The sequence below is a fragment of the Bos javanicus genome, chromosome 18 (genome assembly GCF_032452875.1).
Source record: "Bos javanicus breed banteng chromosome 18, ARS-OSU_banteng_1.0, whole genome shotgun sequence".
In the NCBI taxonomy this organism is placed as follows: domain Eukaryota; kingdom Metazoa; phylum Chordata; class Mammalia; order Artiodactyla; family Bovidae; genus Bos; species Bos javanicus.
The window spans coordinates 25,967,792-25,985,941 of NC_083885.1; the positions used below are offsets into that span (position 1 = coordinate 25,967,792).

The 18,150-nt window shown below is 44.6% G+C and overlaps 1 long non-coding RNA gene across 1 annotated transcript; it reads right to left on the bottom strand.

The window, feature by feature from the left end:
- Window positions 1–599: 599 nt before the first annotated feature.
- Window positions 600–10,522, bottom strand: LOC133230234 (uncharacterized). Its single transcript, XR_009730797.1, has 3 exons — window positions 10,072–10,522; window positions 3,342–3,628; window positions 600–1,850 (listed from the first exon to the last, which is right to left on the bottom strand). It is a non-coding gene; the product is annotated as an uncharacterized LOC133230234 (long non-coding RNA).
- Between the last annotated feature and the right edge of the window lie 7,628 nt (window positions 10,523–18,150).

The following is an 18,150-nucleotide window of genomic DNA, read 5'->3' on the forward strand; positions in this document are numbered from 1 at the left end:
CCTATTTCAGGGTCTTTCCTCTGGGTGCTCCCCTGTCTGGGACACCCCATCCACCACTCCACACATACTTCATGCCCCTTTCCCCTTCTCTCAAGACTGGTTTCTGTCCATCCTTAGGTCTTAAGGATGTCACTTCCTCCAAGAGGCCTTCTCTGACCACCCCCAGCCCCCCACCACTCACCCTCTCGCTATCTTTTATTGTCATCATGGTTCTTATCGATGTCTGAAATCATCTGGTTTCCTGTCTGCCTCCCCTACCAGGAATACCAGCTCCAAGACAGAGAATCCGGTCAGCCTGTTTACCGCCTGGAATGGGCCCTGGTACTGAGCAAACATTCAATACATATTTATCGAGTGAAGAAATCAATCAGTCAAGTGAAGCTAGATAATGAACTTGTAAATAATTAACGTGACTCAGGGCAGCAAATCGAGAATCACCCAAAACAAATCAACCCTCATCCCAGACTCCACCATTTTATCAGCAGTAAGAACAAATAGCAATAGCAATAAACAATAAAACAGTTCAACAATAATTCAACAATTCCATCTCATAATTCAATTCCATAAGACAGTTCAACAATACTAAAAACGTGAACCTTTATTGAATTCCTTCACCTCTACCATTTTTTTTAATCCTCATGACAACCCAGTGAGAGATGGATAGCCCATTATTCCCACCTTAGTAAGTCCAAAAACTGAGGTCAGGGGATATTTTGTGACTTGTCCAAGGTCACTCAGCTAGTATGGGGCAGAATCAGCATCCTATCACCAGGTCACACAGTGGTACTCAACTTCCTCTAAGTATCACGAAGCATCTACTGTGTGCAAGGAATTGTGAGAATTTCAAAGGCTAATTATCTCACAGGCAAATTGAGATGTCTTAAATAAAAGAATTTTCAGCTAATTCTAAACCACTTGAAAGAGATCCAACTATACTATAGGGAGAATGTGAATACCACATATTGAGCATTTACTGCCCACAAGGCCCTGGGTGATGCCCTTTGCATGCATTACCTCATTACTATGTTTTATTACCCTACTTTACAGATGAGAAAACTGAAGCCAGAGTAATTAAGTGGCTTGCTCAAGGTCCCATGACCAGGAAATGTTGGAACTGGGTTACTGAACTCAGACAGGGAAAATCTAGTACTCTATGGGTTAGATCTGATCCATTACTAGAACTTCTGTGAATATAGAAGATACTAGAAAAGTCTAAATCTGGCACCATCAGACATGTTTGCAGGACTTGAAGGAAAACATTCATATATTCCATTTTCGGAGAAGGTTCTTTCCTTTATCTAAAAGCAATGTGAGCCCCTGGGCAAGGTCTGGTTCCTCAGCTCCTTACCTGTAAGCCATGGCCCACCATTGCCAGCATGCCTCCTAGGGAGGGGGCTTGGAGTTTGGCAAGAACAGCTCCTTTGGAAGTGCAGGGGCCAGACCAGTGGCACCCGTGCCAGCCCAGGGCCTCCTTCTGGCCTGTGCTAGGGTCTTTCTTCCATCGCCCTCTCTGCAGGGCCCAGCTGTTGGAGCCCAGTCTTAGTAGGGCTGGAACCATGAACATGATGGCCTGGTCCGGCTCACTCTGTCAGGCCGTGGAAGCAGAAGCTTCCAGACTGGAGAATGCAAGAGCCTGTGCCCTGGAATGTTCTGCCAGGCAGCGGCTTTGGTGGGGAACAAGGTACGTGTTCAGTCTTTAGCCAAGCAATTAAAAGGCTTTGAGAACAGGATCTTCAGCTTCCAGGGGGATGACCCAGGCTATAAGTAGAGGTCTTCAAATATCACCTGTTGAGTTTTCTACCCAGTGCCTCTCCTCTGTGGTCCATTCGGTCTTGAAAAGACTTAGAATTCTAGAGCAGGGGGAGCAAAAATAAAGTAAATTAGGCTCCCAACATTCCAGTGGGAACGCAGGATGTCCAGAACGGAACCTTAGTTTTCATCTTTTCAAAATCCTGCTTCATTCCCCAGTCTTCCCAGCCCAGCTAAGAACAATCACCTTCTTCCAGGGACCCAAGTGGAAAATGCAGGCGTCCTGGACTTTCATGCTCTTTCACACCCCATAGCCTCTCAGTTACAGCTCCGGGCAGTCCCACCTTTGAATATCATCCAGAACCTGACCGTTTCTCCCCACCTCTACTGCGCCCGCCATCTTTGTCTGAGCTCCTGCAAGGCTCTGATTGGTCTCCCAGCTCCAGCCCTTAACGTGTTATTGTCACTCCTCAACTCAACAGCAGAGCTACTGGCCATATTAAAATTAAAGTCGAATGTCATCACCTCCTGCTCAGAGTCTTCAGTGGCTCTCATAACACTCCAAGGAAAAGCAAGACCTCTCTGCTCCAAGTCCTCACTACTCCCCAGTCCTCCTGAAATCCAGTCCTCCTGAAATCCACCAGGCACCCCCAGGGCCTCTGCACAAGCCTAATGCGTTTCCTCTGCCTGATACTCTTTCCCCATGGAAATTATCCACCTAGCTTCCTCCCTCCCTGCTTTCCCATCTTCTCAGATGTCTTCTCCTCAAGGAGGCTCACCCTGACCTTATTGGAGGTGCCAGCTTGTCCCTTGTCTTCCACCTCTGCCCCCAGCTCTCCTGCAGTCCCTATGCGCTCTGGTTTTCCTCTGTTCTTTCACAGCACTTAACACTCCTGAACCACTAAATGATGCACTTCTGCGTTGGGCCTGTTGCTCATGATATGTTTTCCTCTGTGACAGGGGTCCCCAGCCTCTGGGATCTAATGCCTGATGACCTGAGGTGGAGCTGATATGATAATAATAGAAATAAAGGGCGCAATAAACATAATGCTCTTGAATCATCCCAAACCATTTCCCACCCCTGGTCTGTAGAAAAATTGTCTTCCACAAAACCAGTCCCTCGTGCCAAAAAGGTTGGGGACTGCTGCTCTGTGAGACAAAGTCCTACCAGGTGAAGCTCTTTCTCTGTTTTATTTGCTAGCATATCTTGGGCAGTTGGACTGAGCCTGGCATGTGGAAGGAGCTCAGTAAAGATTTGTGAAATGAAGGGGAGGCCCTACAAAGCACAGAATTCCCACCAAACAAAGATGAGAAAGAGAAGAGAGGAAATATTTTGGACTTTCCTGCCCCTTGGGGAGATGAGATGGAAGAGGAAATTGGGGCGGGGCCAGAAAGACCATGCAGGCACCTCCCATATCCACTCATAAACCTGTGCCCACCCCCACCCCAACAGAGAGGGCAGGCCCTTGACCGCTAAGGGCTGGGTAGGGGAAGACCTCCACCCACTGGGTCCTCAGCTGCTCTGAGAACACCATGACCCCGAAGTCAGGCAGGGAGAAGCAGGGAGCGCTGTAGGAAGCCTCTTTCTCTACCTGTGGCCTCCCAGCTGTCTCCAATCCGGTGGAGGACTCTTCGAGGCACTCAGCTTTCTAAGTAAAGATGTCGATTGCTGAAGAAAGTGAAGGGCTAAGAGTGATGTTAAGAGACGCAGCCTCTCTGCAGATACTGGCGTGCCGAGTCCTGCTGGGACACCCGCCTCCCAGGCCGAGAGAGGATGGCACTGCTCCCCCAACACAAGCACAAATTCAGTCCATCCTTGGCCCCGACTCTTTCACGAATCTGGTCACAGCCTGTCCTTCCTCTCTCTCTCCCTCTCCATCTGGGTGTTAACAAGAAAAGCAGATTAGAACTGTCACCTCCATGACCGATTCAGAGCTGCACCACCGGTCCGCATGTGTTCCATTCCAACAGGTCCAATTTCCTTCCTCAATCAAACACTCAGATATTGGGTTCTGAGAAACTTTCTACTTGTTTGGATTTTGTGAGCTTGACTATGACCTGGGGTCAGTAGCTCTTTTATGAACAAAGTATAGAAAAGGCCAATAAAAAGGAGTTTGGTTTCCTTTGTGACTGCAGATGGAGTCCGTGCATGTCCAGTACACACAGGGCTGCCCAATTTTTATTATAATCAGGGGAGGTGAGTCCTGTAAGCGGATTTGCAAATAGTGTGGGTGAAAAAGAGAAGATTCTTTTTCATCATCTTATTGTTTAAAAGTGCATACTTTCAGTAAGTCCCGAAGCTAGACGAGTCCTTTACAAAACAATTTTTAAATACTCTGAAAAACTATAATTGAGGCATCTTGGTTGTTAATTAAAAAATAAATCGGAAGCCAAAGTTTTACCGTCATTATTTTATATAGAATGTCCTGAAATAGCCATGTGTTTAAAGGCATCTACTAAAGCTATAAGCTCATTTTATCCACATGGGTGTTCATGGGTTATTATGATGCCCTTGGGAAGTAAGAGGTGTCCTGGAGTGATTGTTATTTAGTCATTGTTTTCTTTAGCATGAAGCTGAAGATGAACAGGCGTGATTTAACTGGGAAGGAGGACCACACAGAGAGCTGAAATTCAGGACCAGCGTTAAGATGCCTCACGAATCTCATTCAGTTCTACTGACCACTAAAGCGTCTCTAAACAGAAGCCCAGGGAATGACCACATAGTGTGTTTAACAAAGACTTATCATAGCTTAGGACTCTCTGCCTGTGATACACTCAGCCAGCCTTAAAGAAAAACTGCAGAGGTTTACATACTTTTTCAAAGTGTTTCTGTAAAGAAGAAAAACTCAAGAATTTAGATTCCCTGGAAGCAGTGACCTTAAACTTTGTTTTGTTTTCAACCTGGAAAATAATCACATAAAATTAAACTTCTCAAGAATGTTTCTATGATGATTTAATTTCAACTTTTTCTCCCTTCACTGAAGCACTAACTCTAGAATCTGAATAATATTCTCCCCTTAGATGTAATGATCAGTAACCCACTTTTTAAGGGCTTTTTATTAAGCAGACAAGGGCTTCCCTAGTGGCTCAGCAGTAAAGAATAATCTATCTGCAATGCAGGAGACTCAGGTTCGATCCCTGGGACGGGAAAATCCCCTGGAGAAGGAAATGTCAACTCACTCCCGTATTCTTGCCTGGAAAATCTCATGGACAGAGGAGGCTGGTGGGCTACAGTCCATGGGGTAGAGAATAGTAGGACATGACTTATGACTAAACACACACATAATAAGCGGACAATAATAGTATTGAGTGATCAAGTGGTACAAGGGATTAACAGAGAGGTTAGCAAGAAGCTTTAGAGGGTTATGTACCTGGAGCTCCATTATCAGAAATTGGGCTGCACTCTTGGAAGCAAAACCCATTAGCCAATGAAGGCACTTAATCATAGCAGTTTCTGTAATGGGTGATCTTGGTAGAAAGGGTAAGTTGTAAATAAGCACATCAGATACCCAGTTTTCATGCATTAATTTATTCCCGAAAGACCAGTTTAACTGTGATGAATTACCTTGTAGATAATAACAATAGAACTTACACACACCAAATCAATTGAGATCAACCACTGTGTGTGTGTATCTGTGAAAGCATTTACTTTGCTGATCCTGAGAGAATTGTCTTAAAGCACCGACCCAGGAGACTGGAGGGCTGCAGTCTATGGGGTCACAATAGAGTCTGACACGACTTAGCAACTAAACATCAGCAGCTTAGTCAAGTGCTTATTTGAGGCACAGTGTAACTTCCCCAAGAATCTGAAAGTCAGTGTAGTCTTTTAAACCACAGTGCTAGCGTCCTGTTTTTTGGGAAGGGAAGGACATAAACCCACTGCTTCTAGAATAGATGTTGAATAGAGGTGCTTAGGATGAGTGCTTGATGTTCTTCACGGCATGATGCTAAGATTCAAAGGATTTCCAGTGATTCACTCGTGTTTGTAATGGGAAATTTTTGAAGGCGGAATCTTTATTCAGGGAGAGAGAAACTACTTTTCTTCTGCCTCTTAATAGTGGAAATCTCTGACTAACAAACACACTGAAAATCCCTGGACAAACCTGAGATCTATGACTCCTTAAAGAGTCTTAGCAACTACACTGTATTGCTTACTCTTAGCAACTGCGTGTTGGGCGTATAGCAGGAGACCTTCCATCTAGAAACTCCTGTACTTCAGGGGTGGAAACTTTCCTGTGTTATTTCTTTGCCATTTTCCTCCCCTCCATTTTTATTGGTTCTCCCTAGAATTCCTTTGGCTCCATTTTTTGTTTCTTAATTTCTGATTGGTTCTACCATTCTTTTTTATTTTTCATCTGTCTTTTTGCTCTAGCTCCTGAGAAATTTCCTCAACTTTATCTTCCAACTCACCTACTGATCCCAGCACACACATTATATTTTTAATTCCCCAGAGGTTTTTATTGTTTTTTTTGAATATTAATTTTTAAATAACATTTCAAGAGTGCATTTGCATCTCATCTCTCTGGGATTATTAATTATAGGATTTCTTTCCCTCTTTTCTGATGCCTGGACTGTCTTCTCTCTCCTGTCTCCTGTTTGTTTTATTGTGGTATCTACTTTTGAGTTAGACTTCCTGTGAGATTATCCTTGACTTTCTGTTTATATTTAAGGATAAAGCACTACAAAGTCCAGGAAACTGCTGTGTGGGAAGAGCTCGTGACTGGAGGACTTCCTGTAGAAGGATGAAGTGGGGAGGGGACCTTTCATTGGAAGGCTTTCATTGTCAGTTTCATTAGGTCCTTTCTCTTGAGATGATTAATTTCCCTGGAAATGAATAATCCTGTCTCCTGCCTAGGTTGGATAATAGTGCCAATTTTCTGAGACCTAAGAGAGGAACGAACGCCAGGCGCCTCATTGTTCAGACTCTCACTTGATCCCCAAACCCTCACCATCCCACCCCTCGGTGCTAGGTGATTCCAAGTCCAGATTCCTGGACATCTTTTAGCCTGCCGTTGTTTCCTTTTCTATTATCTTCATCCTCGTGGGGTTTTACTTTTAAAATCCTAGTACAGTCATTTCACTTGGGTTCAGGAAGGGATGAAAATAAATGCACACGCTCTCGCCTCCAGGCCTAACTAGAAGTCCTGCCCATTCATCTTTCACTTCAAGAGGTTTAATGCAAAGCACATTCACAGTCGGGTCAATAGTTGTTCTCTGAGCTCCAGTGAGCCCAACGGGGGGAGAGTAAAGAAAACCATATGGTGCAAAGATTTCCACATTCCACTGAGGCGGTGGAACGTCACATCACAGGTGGCCAAAACTGTGGTCTGAGCAGCTGGCACTTCCCAGCGGACACGCATGACAATGTTCACAGCAGAGTGGAGGGCAGAGAGGTGCCTTGTGATCAAAAGAACCCTTTTCTACAGGTGAAATATTTTCAGGCTCAGGGAGTAGGAAGACTAGTCAGTAATGTGTTTAGATCATCAAAGAGTGAGGACAAGCTTCTGGGTACGATGCTGGCAGGGTGGGCCTCCTCAGGACAGCCCATGCCTGAGAGCTCCACTGTTCCTTCTGTGGTGGCTCCCTCCCACCCTTCAGCTCAAGCGCCCCCTTCTCAGAGAGGCCTCCCTTAACTGCTCTGTTTAAACTAAGTACGTATTCAGGCTTCCCTAGTGGTTCAGTGGTTAAGAATCCACCTGCCAATGCAGAGGACATGGGTTCGATCCTTGGTTGGGAAGACCCCTCTGCTGTGGAGCAAATAAGCCCAGAAGCCACAATTACTGAAGCCCGAGTACCCTAGAGCCCTGCTCTGCAACAAGAGAAGCCACCGCAATGAGAAGCTGGAGCACCGCACATAGAGAGTAGCCCCCTGTTCTCCACAACTAGAGAAAAGCCCACCTGTAGCCTTGAAGACCCAGAACAGCCAAAAATAAATAATAATAATAAATAAACTCAGTACGTATTCAGTGTACACATGAGTAATGGAGCGGAGCCCATAACCCAAGTTGCAGTTTCCTCCTTTGTAATGAGGAGGGTCAACACTCTCTGCAGACCTGCCCAGAGCCCCAGCACACGTGGACAGAGTGAGGCCTGGGGGTGAGAGGGGAGCCAAAGAGGAGAGCAGAGCAGGGGAAGATCCCGGAGGATTAGAGACAAAATATAAAAACACCTGCCACGGGGTAAGCCCTCAGTAAATGGGAGCTTTTACTGCCTCTTAAAGACAACCCCAGACTGGGAAACCTATGTAAACAAAACAAAGAAATGATCACGTGCTTCGGACTTTTAAAGGTTCCTCATTCTACCCAGGACTTGGCTCTCTACTCACAGCCCCCCTCCCCAGGCATATTTGAAATAGGATTCAGTTCACAGGACTTTTCAAATTTTGGACGCCAAGAGATCTTAATCGTAATAATAAACTCATGAGTGCCTGAATGGGACAAAAGGGAAATAGGGTGATTCTAGACTGGGAAATTCTTAAAAAGACAAAACCCTCCAGCGGCAAGGGGCAACTCAGGGCCTGCTCAGAGAAGCCCCTTCCCCCCGCCCCAAATTGTGCCAAGCCTACTACAAGGAAAGGCACAGCTCCCCAGCAAGCAGCCCGCTTAGGCTGCTCAGGAGAGAGAGATAATGCCCTCAGCCACCATCAGTGGTAGCAGCTGGAAGAAAAGTGCTGTGGTGAAAACAGAACTTGGACAAATAAAAGGGAAACATCAGAGGCATGACCCAGAAAAGGAGGAGCTTGGTGGTGGTGATGAGGCGAGGTCTGTTTCTTCCTAGTTCTAATTAGTTGGTGCGGAGGGAGGGGGATGGGGAGGTGTGTTCATAATCCCATTAAATCTGGTGGGGGAGGGGTTGCTCTACAGGAGGATTTTCTGTGTATCAACTTGGAACACCCTTGAATTACATTCTAAAAATAATTTCAGAAATGTTATCCAAGTAATATGTGTGGTTAATTAAAACAACTTCTTCAATGCTTTATAAATAGTTCAAGCACCAGAGTCGTCACAACCCTCTAAGGATATCGACAACAGACCCGGTCTCTGTTTTTCAAAGAGAACACGGTGGTCAGTCCCACTCCTGACATCTCCCTCGCAGCCCCAAGCCGCCCCCACCCCGCACTCGCGTCTCTGGGACACCAGCCACCGGCCTTCCTTGCCTCGGGGCTTCCACGCAGCTGCCAGGGTGCTCTTTCTGGAAAGCACATTTGCCCACACCATTCTCTGAGCTCTCCTCCTTCCTGGGCCGTCCCACCAGATCGAGCAAATCCCTGAGCCCAGCACTTCAGATGAAACCTTCAGACACCGGTCCCCTCCTTCCAGGATTACCAGCTGGCCCCTCGCCCTGTGCCCTCTGGCATCAGCCACAGCAGCTGCTTCCAGCAGCCTCTCCTCCTCCACCCATGCTCTCCTCTCTCTGGAAGCCCTTCCTTCCATTTCTCAGCCTCCGTGACCCTATGTGTCCTCGGCCTCTAACACTATCTCACCGAAACCTTCCCTTTAAACTCCTCATGCAGCTGATGGTGAATTCCTCCAAGTGATCAGACTGTATTGTCATCACCGCTATTAATGTGACTTTTTTTTTTTTTCCATTTCTGTATTCCCTAAGAGAATGTGAATTTGTAAAATCTTTATCTGATTTGTTGGTTTTTAATTATTCCCAGTCCCAGGCTCTGTGCAAAGCAAAAAGTAAGCATTTGATACCTGTTTCTTGGATGAACAAATAAATGAATGAATGAATGGTACCTGATCAATGGTACCCTGCAGTTGCCAGAATGCTCCTTCTGGAAAGCAGATCTGATCATCACTCCCTGAGCTATATCCCTCCTCAGGTGATGAGGTTATAGAGGGAGCTAGTAATAAACAGGGGGAGAAGGCAATGGCACCCCACTCCAGTACTCTTGCCTGGAAAATCCCATGGACGGAGGAGCCTGGTAGGCTGCAGTCCATGAGGTCGCTAAGAGTAGGACACGACTGAGCGACTTCACTTTCACTTTTCATTTTCATGCATTGGAGAAGGAAATGGCAACCCACTCCATTGTTCTTGCCTGGAGAATTCCGGGGACGGGGGAGCCTGGTGGGCTGCCGTCTATGGGGTCGCACAGAGTCGGACACGACTGAAGCGACTTAGCAGCAGCAGTAATTAACAGGAGGAGCAGACAAGGGGGCAAGGGAGGAAGAGAGGAAGAGACAGGAGAAGAAATGGAGAGGGAGGGGAGGAGGAGGAGAATAGGAAGAAGTCTATGTGACTTTGACAAATTACTCATTTTCCCTGAGTTTCGGTTTCCTCATTTGTATGATAAAACGGAAGTGCTGGCCAGATTACCTTTGAAGGGATCTTCCAGTTATCAAATTCCAGCCCTCTGGACTCCCAACTAGTCCTGAGTCCCTGGCGGCTATAACCCTGGTTTTAGCGCCATCTAGTGGTAAACAGAAGCAGCAGTGAGGAGAAAGGCAGAGGGGCTCGGTCATGTCCGACTCTTTGTGACGCCCCCGTCGACCGTAGCCCACCATGTTCCTTTTCCATGGAATTTTCCAGGCAAGAATACTGGAGTGGGTTGCCATTTCCTACTCCAGGGCTTGAAGCCACAGCTTCTGCGGCTCCTGCATTGGCAGGTGGATTCTTTACCACAGAGCCACCTCAAACTTAATTATTTTATGAGGCAGCAAGAAATGAGATCAAGTGAAAGTCGCTCAGTCACGTCTGGCTCTTTGTGATCCCATGGACTACACAGTCCATGGAATCCTCCAGGCCAGAATACTGGAGTGGGTAGCCATCCCCTCTCCAGGGGATCTTCCCAACCCAGGTATGGAACCCAGGTCTCCCGCATTGCAGAAGGGTTCTTTACCAGCTGAACCACCAGGGAAGTTTAAGAATACTGGAGTGAGTAGCCTATCCCTTTGCCAGCGAATCTTCCCGACCCAGGAATCGAACTGGGGTTTCCTGCATTGCAGGCGGGTTCTTTACCAGCTGAGCTATCAGGGAAGGGTATTAACCAGGGAATTCCATTAACCTGGTAATGGAATAATTAATTAACCTCAGAAAATATATGAAGCAGCCAATTAGGAGGTCTGAAATGAAGACAGCAACAAAACAATTCCTGCGTACTCCTGTTTTCTTTTTTAAAATCAGTTTACTGCTTGCCATCCTGATTAAATCTTTACTTTGGGAGGAAACATACTTTTGAAGCACCTGTGGTGTGGAACTCTAATACCTCAATTAACCACATGCTAAATATTTAATTTAAACTGTACTTGTTTCAAATTTCTTTTTTTACCTTCACTGAAGTGTGATAAGAAATGTCAAAATCCAAATATTACCAATTGACACTGTAGAAAATATTAGGGACAATTCTGAGCAAGGCAGCAGAATAGCAAACTCCAGGGTCTAAATAATGCTCATGTGTAAGTTCCAATAAAATACACTGACCTAAAATTTTTATCAACCTGGTATTTGGTTTCTAAATTACTTTCTAGTTGCCACAAACAAGAATCAACCAACCAACTTGAACTAATACATAATTTTTTTTAATTGAGCATATATTGAAGAATGACACTGAATTTTTCTATAATCTATCCCCAGAGCTATGCTCCTGAAATGACTTTCTGGGCAAAGCAAACATTTAAAAGCGTAGGTATTTTATAGACTCTTAAGTACATCTTTGAGTGGGAAGGAGACAAATTGGTCCTACATTTAAACCATCTCTAAAAGGGAGATCCCACTGCAGTGTGTAATTAGCTTTGCGAGTAATACTAACCTATATCTGCAGAGCACATTACTTTATAAACCTGTTCCTATTCATCCTACCTTATTGTGGTCTGATAGAATCTTGCTAACTGTTGATGAATACAATACACATGCAGGAATTATTTTTGTGTAACCCCAGAAATGCATATAGTATGACACTGAAACTGAGCCATTGCACTGCACTGACTATATTTTCCAAACGAAAATTCAGGCTGCTTGGATTTGTTTTTAACTTTTTATTTTATATTGGAGTATAGCAGGTTAACAAAGCTGTGATAGATTCAGGTGGACCACAAAGGGACTCAGCCATACGTATACATGTATCCATTCTCCCCCAAACTCCCCTCCCATCCAGGCTGCTACATAACATTGAGCAGAGTTCTCTGTGCTGTACAAAGGCCACTTGTACTGACAAGAATGTATGTGCCCATGGAGATGGAGGTGAAACTGGAACTGCCAGTATGTATCACCTGCAGACTACTGCTTCCTTGAAAAATTTATAATCTAGAAGTGTTCGAAATGATAAAAGCTACAGAAGTAAAGTCGGGCAGTCTTTTTATGACTAGAATCAGAATCCAAGTCTCGGAGACAGCTTTGAAGAAAGGTATGACTCTGGGTATTATTAATAACAACATGAAAGAATGTAGTGAGTTATGGATGATGGACTTATGAGGCAGGTCTGTGCCTGACTTCTATATTTTATCTGCCATTACATATATGCCTTAACCTGTAAGCTTAAAGATGTACCTCGTTTATGCCTGACATAGTTACATAAAGGAGGATATGTTTTGTTTGGATAGGCTCAATTTATTTGACAAAGTCCAAGAGAGTTTCAAACATACAGAGTTAAAAAACAAACTTGCCAGAAACAAAATGCTAATAATGCTTAAATGCTTCCCTGGTGGTTCAGTGGTAAAGAATCCACCTGCCAATGCAGGAGATAGGGGGTGGGGGTTCAATCCCTGGGTTGGGAAGATCCCCAGGAGAAGGAAATAACGACCCACTCCAGTATTCTTGCCTGGAGAAGCCCATGGACAGAGGAATCTGGCAGACTATAATCCATGGGGTCGCTAAGAGTTGAACTCAACTGAGCAACTGAGTGCACACACACACAATGCTTAAATAAGTAGCCAGAACACTTGGGGAGAAGGCCCGTTAGCCCAGTGAAAAGTCATCAGCTCCACAGTCAAAGCCAAACAAGGAAAACACCTGCGATTCATTTCATGGTGATTTAAAGCATATTAGGTGATTGCAAACAACTACCTTCCTGAATAGGGCTTCCCTGGTGACTCAGTTGGTGAAGAATCCGCCTGCAATACAGGAAACCTGGAGTCAATCCCTGGGTTGGGAAGATCCCCTGAAAGAGGGCATGGCTCCACTCCAGTAACCTTGCCTGAAAAATCCCTATAGACAGAGAAGCCTGGCGGGCTACAGTCCATGGGGTCACAAAGAGTCGGACAGGACTGAATGACTAAACACACACACCCCTTCTGAACTGGCATCCATTGAAATGTAAATATTTCTCATTCTCCCCCCTCCCCATTATTTTCCATCCTGAAATTCCATTTGGAAATCGTATACCCATACATGTCACAGTCGTTGCCTCTTCTTCGTTGATAAGGATGCTCTGCTTAGAGGTTTTTATAAGTGTTATTTTTCCTGTAATGAATCCTCAGCAATTCAAGCCTGTCTTTTCAGCTTGCTGCATGTAAGTGTCCCTTGATTAATGGACCTGTCACCTCCACGAGCTGATATCCAACAACAAAGGCTCAGCTGAAAAACATCATTTCTTATCCTGGTTGCCCAAGCACTTCTGGTTTCCAAGCTTTGTGCATATAACATATGTCCCCAGTATTTCATTCTGGGTTCTGTTAATAATAAGGAAAGTTACATTCACACAGATAATTGAATTGTTTAATTCAATAGAAATAATTTCTTTTCTTCAAATTATGTGCTTCATATGATGGAGGTTTATTTCCCCCTTTCTGTTTTTTCACTACCATCAACTGAACTGTGACGTAGCCATTTAAATCAATGTATAGGTCAATATAAACATTTTTTTTTTGCTTGATTCCCTCTGGAGGTAAAAACTTGCAAGAATAGAATTGTTTGAGGTGGGGGTGGAAAGTAAGTCTGTAAATAAAAATATTTTGCCTTAGTAACAAAGGCATCAGTTCAGTTTAGTCACCCGGTCATGTCTGACTCTTTGCGATCCCATGAACTGCAACGCACCAGGCTTTCCTGTCCTTTGCCAACTCCTAGAGCTTGCTCAAACTCATGTCCATCGAGTTGGTAATGCCATCCAACCATCTCATCCTCGGTTGTCCCCTTCTCCTGCCTTCAATCTTTCCCAGCATCAGGGTCTTTTCCAAGGAGTCAATACTTCGCATCAGGTGGCCAAAGTATTGAAGCTTCAGCTTCAGCATCAGTCCTTCCAATGAATATTCAGGACTGATTTCCTTTACGATTGACTGGTTTGATCTCCTTGCTGTCCAAGGGACTCTCAAGAGTCTTCTCCAGCACCACAGTTTAAAAGCATCAGTTCTTCGGCGCTCAGCTTTCTTTATAGTCCAACTCTTACATCGATACTGACCACTGGAAAAACCATAGCTTTGACTATTCAGACCTTTGTCTGTAAAGTAAAGCAAAGGCACAGACTCAGTTAAAAGTGAAGGCTGTATGCTTAGCCCATTTTGCTTGTGTTTTATGTTGTCAGATTCCATTTCAGTGGAAGAATCAGAACTCTCAGATTATAAACAAGCAGAATCATGGGCTACACCAAGCTTCTAGATAGACAACATCCTGAAAAATGACAGAATTTGGGGGGTAGGATAGATATCAAGGGGATTACCAAGACAAGTGGCCCCAAAGTTATAAACCAATGGACTACCTCAAAAAATGTATTTCATGATGTGAATGAAAAAAAGAAAGGACAGAATGCCATGCTGAAGCTCACTGCAAGTAGGAAAATGAAAAACTTCTTTGAATGCCTGGGGGTGGAGGGAATATATATAAAATGCAGGCCTCAAAGAAAACAAGGACCGGAGTATAGGTCCATGCACATATCATTTCTGTAGCCATAAAATCCTAAAACGTTTTCTAATAATAAGAAAGGAGGACTTCCCTGGTGGTCTAGTGGTTAAGAATCTGCCTTGCAATGTAGGGGATGCAGGTTTGATCCCGGGTCAGGAAACTAAGGTCCCACATGCCAAGGAGCAACTAAGCCCATGATCTACAACTAGAATCCTCCCATCTCAACAAAAGATCTGGCATGACGCAACAGATTCCTCCCGGGTGCTGCAACTGAGCCCCCGACACAGCCAAATTAATTAACTTTAAAAAAAGAAAAGAAAAGGGATGTAAACCTGGAGCGCAGATGGCTGGACACAACATCCAGGGGAAAGGAAGCAGAGGCTGGCATTCCCAGGGCTGGCAGGCACGCAAGGACAAGAAGGCTAAGATGAAGCAGCGACGCCCAGGAACGCACACACCACACCTAAGCAATACTAAGACCAAAGGCCAAACACCCAAGAAAGAACCAGTGGCAACGCAGGGGGCACAAGCGTTCGAATGGCACTGAGGTCAGCAGCTGTGTGCTAAGTATGAGTAATAAGACACTCAACTGATCACAGTATAAGAACGCCCATTGAAGATCCCGGAAATATGCAGCTTACTAACACATGGGATACAAAAAGAATTAAGGAAGCTTTCAGCCGAAACCGAAGTTTGGGATGAAACAAAACATGAAAGAAACACATGCATTTTCTATAGCTGACCACTTCCTTATTTTGTTCTCTTTTTCCAAAAGAGTAAATTGCCTCTTCTGTTTGATGCTCTTCAGTAGTAACAAGAAATCGCTGAGTAGAACAACTCCAAATCCCCAAGCAATACATAGCTTTGGGTGGTTTGTTAGTTGTGTCATTCAACATCATATCATTAGCTGACGAATTAAGAGAAATACCCTTTTTTTTTTTCATATTGGCAATCTCATGCAGGTATTATTAGGGTTCTGCCATTAAACGTGTGTGTGGGGGGAGTTGCCCTTAGACTTCCTTCTAACCACGTGTGAGAAATGCTGATTCAACAAGCATTATTATTTGTTTCAGTTTCTTGTTTTCAGGGCTATTACTCATATCTGGAAGAACTACCCTAGACTGAAATGAATAATTCAAATCTGAATCACGCAAAGTTTCTAATCTCCTTTTTCAGTCTTCAAAAATTTCTTTTCCACAGTCATCATGTAGTGATCCAAAGGAGTAACATTAAAAAGGATCTACCTACATCCTTAGCCCTATCCTTTTAAGTACATTTAGACTCTGATAGTGACTGCAGCCATGAAATTAAAAGATGTTTACTCCTTGGAAGGAAAGTTATGACCAACCTAGATAGCATATTCAAAAGCAGAGACATTACTTTGCCAACAAAGGTCCATCTAGTCAAGGCTATGGTTTTTCCTGTGGTCATGTATGGATGTGAGAGTTGGACTGTGAAGAAGACTGAGTGCTGAAGAATTGATGCTTTTTAGCTGTGGTGTTGGAGAAGACTCTTGAGAGTCCCTTGGACTGCAAGGAGATCCAACCAGTCCATTGTGAAGGAGATCAGCCCTGGGATTTCTTTGGAAGGAATGATGCTAAAGCTGAAACTCCAGTACTTTGGCCACCTCATTTGAAGAGTTGACTCATTGGAAAAGACTCTGATGCTGGGAGGGATTGGGGGCAAGAGGAGAAGAGGACAACAGAGGATGAGATGGCTGGATGGCATCACTGACTCAGTGGATGTGAGTCTGGGTGAACTCCGGGAGTTGGTGATGGACAGGGAAGCCTGGCGTGCTGCGATTCATGGGGTCGCAAAGAGTTGGACACAACTGAGCGACTGAACTGAACTGACTGAGACTCTGATAGAATACAAAGTATTACTTTTAGTACAAACTTTTGTGGCCCTTACTCCTTCCTGATGGCTTTCTATCCTGGTGAGTGCTATTTTGTTTTTGTTTTGTTTTCAAATTTGCCCAGTCATTTAACATAGTATTGAAATGTGGTGCTGGAGAAGACTCTTGAGAGTCCCTTGGACTGTAAGATCAAACCAGTCAATCCTAAAGGAAATCAGCCCTGAATATTCATTGGAAGGACTGATGCTGAAGCTGAAGCTCCAATACTTTCCCACATGATGCAAAGAGCCCACTCACTGGAGAAGACCCTGATGCTGGGCAAGACTGAAGGCAGAAGGAGAAGGGGGTGGCAGAGGATGAGATGGTTGGATGGCATCACTGACTCAATGGATATAATTCTGAGAAAATTCCAGGAGATGGTGAAGGACAGGGGAGCCTGGTGTGTTGCAAAGAATTAAACATGACTTAACACTGACAACAACAACATCCTCAGTCTATTTTAAGTAAATTTAGATTCTGATGGAGTGCCAAGTGTTACTTTTGGGTACAAACTTTCGTGGCTCTTACTCCTTCCTGGCAACTTTCTTTCCTAGTGGGTTGTTTCCTAGTTGTTTGTTTGTTTGTTTTACAGATTTGCTTCCAAATCATTTAATATAGTATCCTCCATGGAATTCAGGTCAGTTTGATTTTAAAACCTTTCATCACGTACTTTAGGCTGATAACATGGAAGCTTTCAGTACGATAGGAATTATTCATTTGGACTATCTGGGAACACTTCATGTTCTTTTTTCCCCTTTATTAAAGGAGCAAAACACTTTGAGTTTCAGAAATCTGGAGGTGTGAAAGGTGGGGTTGACTACCCCACTCTACAGGCACGTTTTTATAGAGACTATGGGGGCTTCCCTGATGGCTCAGTGGTAAAGAACTTGCCTGCCACTGTAGGAGATATAAGAGATTCGGGTTCGATCTCTGGGTCAGGACGATCCCCTGGAGGAGGGCCTGGCAGCCCACTCCAGTATTCTTGCCTGGAGAATCTCATGGATAGAGGAGCCTGGTGGACTATAGTCCATGGGGTCACAAAGAGTCGGACACAAATGAAGTGACCTAGCACACACACACACACACACACACACGTAGGGAAATAAAGCTACTCTGAATTTCTCAGGGCTCCAGGAAAAGCCCTGACTCCTGAGACTCTTCACATACCAGGATACTTAGATCTGTAGCCATTTGTCTAGTTAATTGCCCTCCTCTGAAAGGATGATCAAGTTCTTCTTATCTCAGGGAGAGGCCAAAGAGCTCCAGTTGGCCCAGACACCAAAGTTAAGCCCCTAGGTGCCAGGAGACACCAGGGCCTTCTCCCCAGGTATTTACTTGAAAATGGACACGTTCCAGAACTTGGAGACTGTATTAGATGATAAAAGCAGACACTAAGGGCTGTCTAGCTCAAGGAAAGACTTTTGGTATACAAAATGGTTGGAGTTAGGTTTCAAGCCCATATAAGTTTTCCAAGGAGAGTTTCAAGGGAGGGGGATAATGACCTCCTTCCTTCTTCTTTTTTAAAGCACAGAAAAATGCCTTACCTGTGGCATGTCCCGCTACAAGTGTGGGACTGCTGATCCGTGGCCAGAGGGGAGGCCTGGAGTAAGTGGGAGCCATGTGCTTATTTTTGTTTGTTGTTGTTTTAGTCAGTAAGTCATGTCCAACTTTTTGTGACCCCATGGACTGTAGCTCACCAGGCTCCTCTGTATGGGATTTTCCAGGCGAGA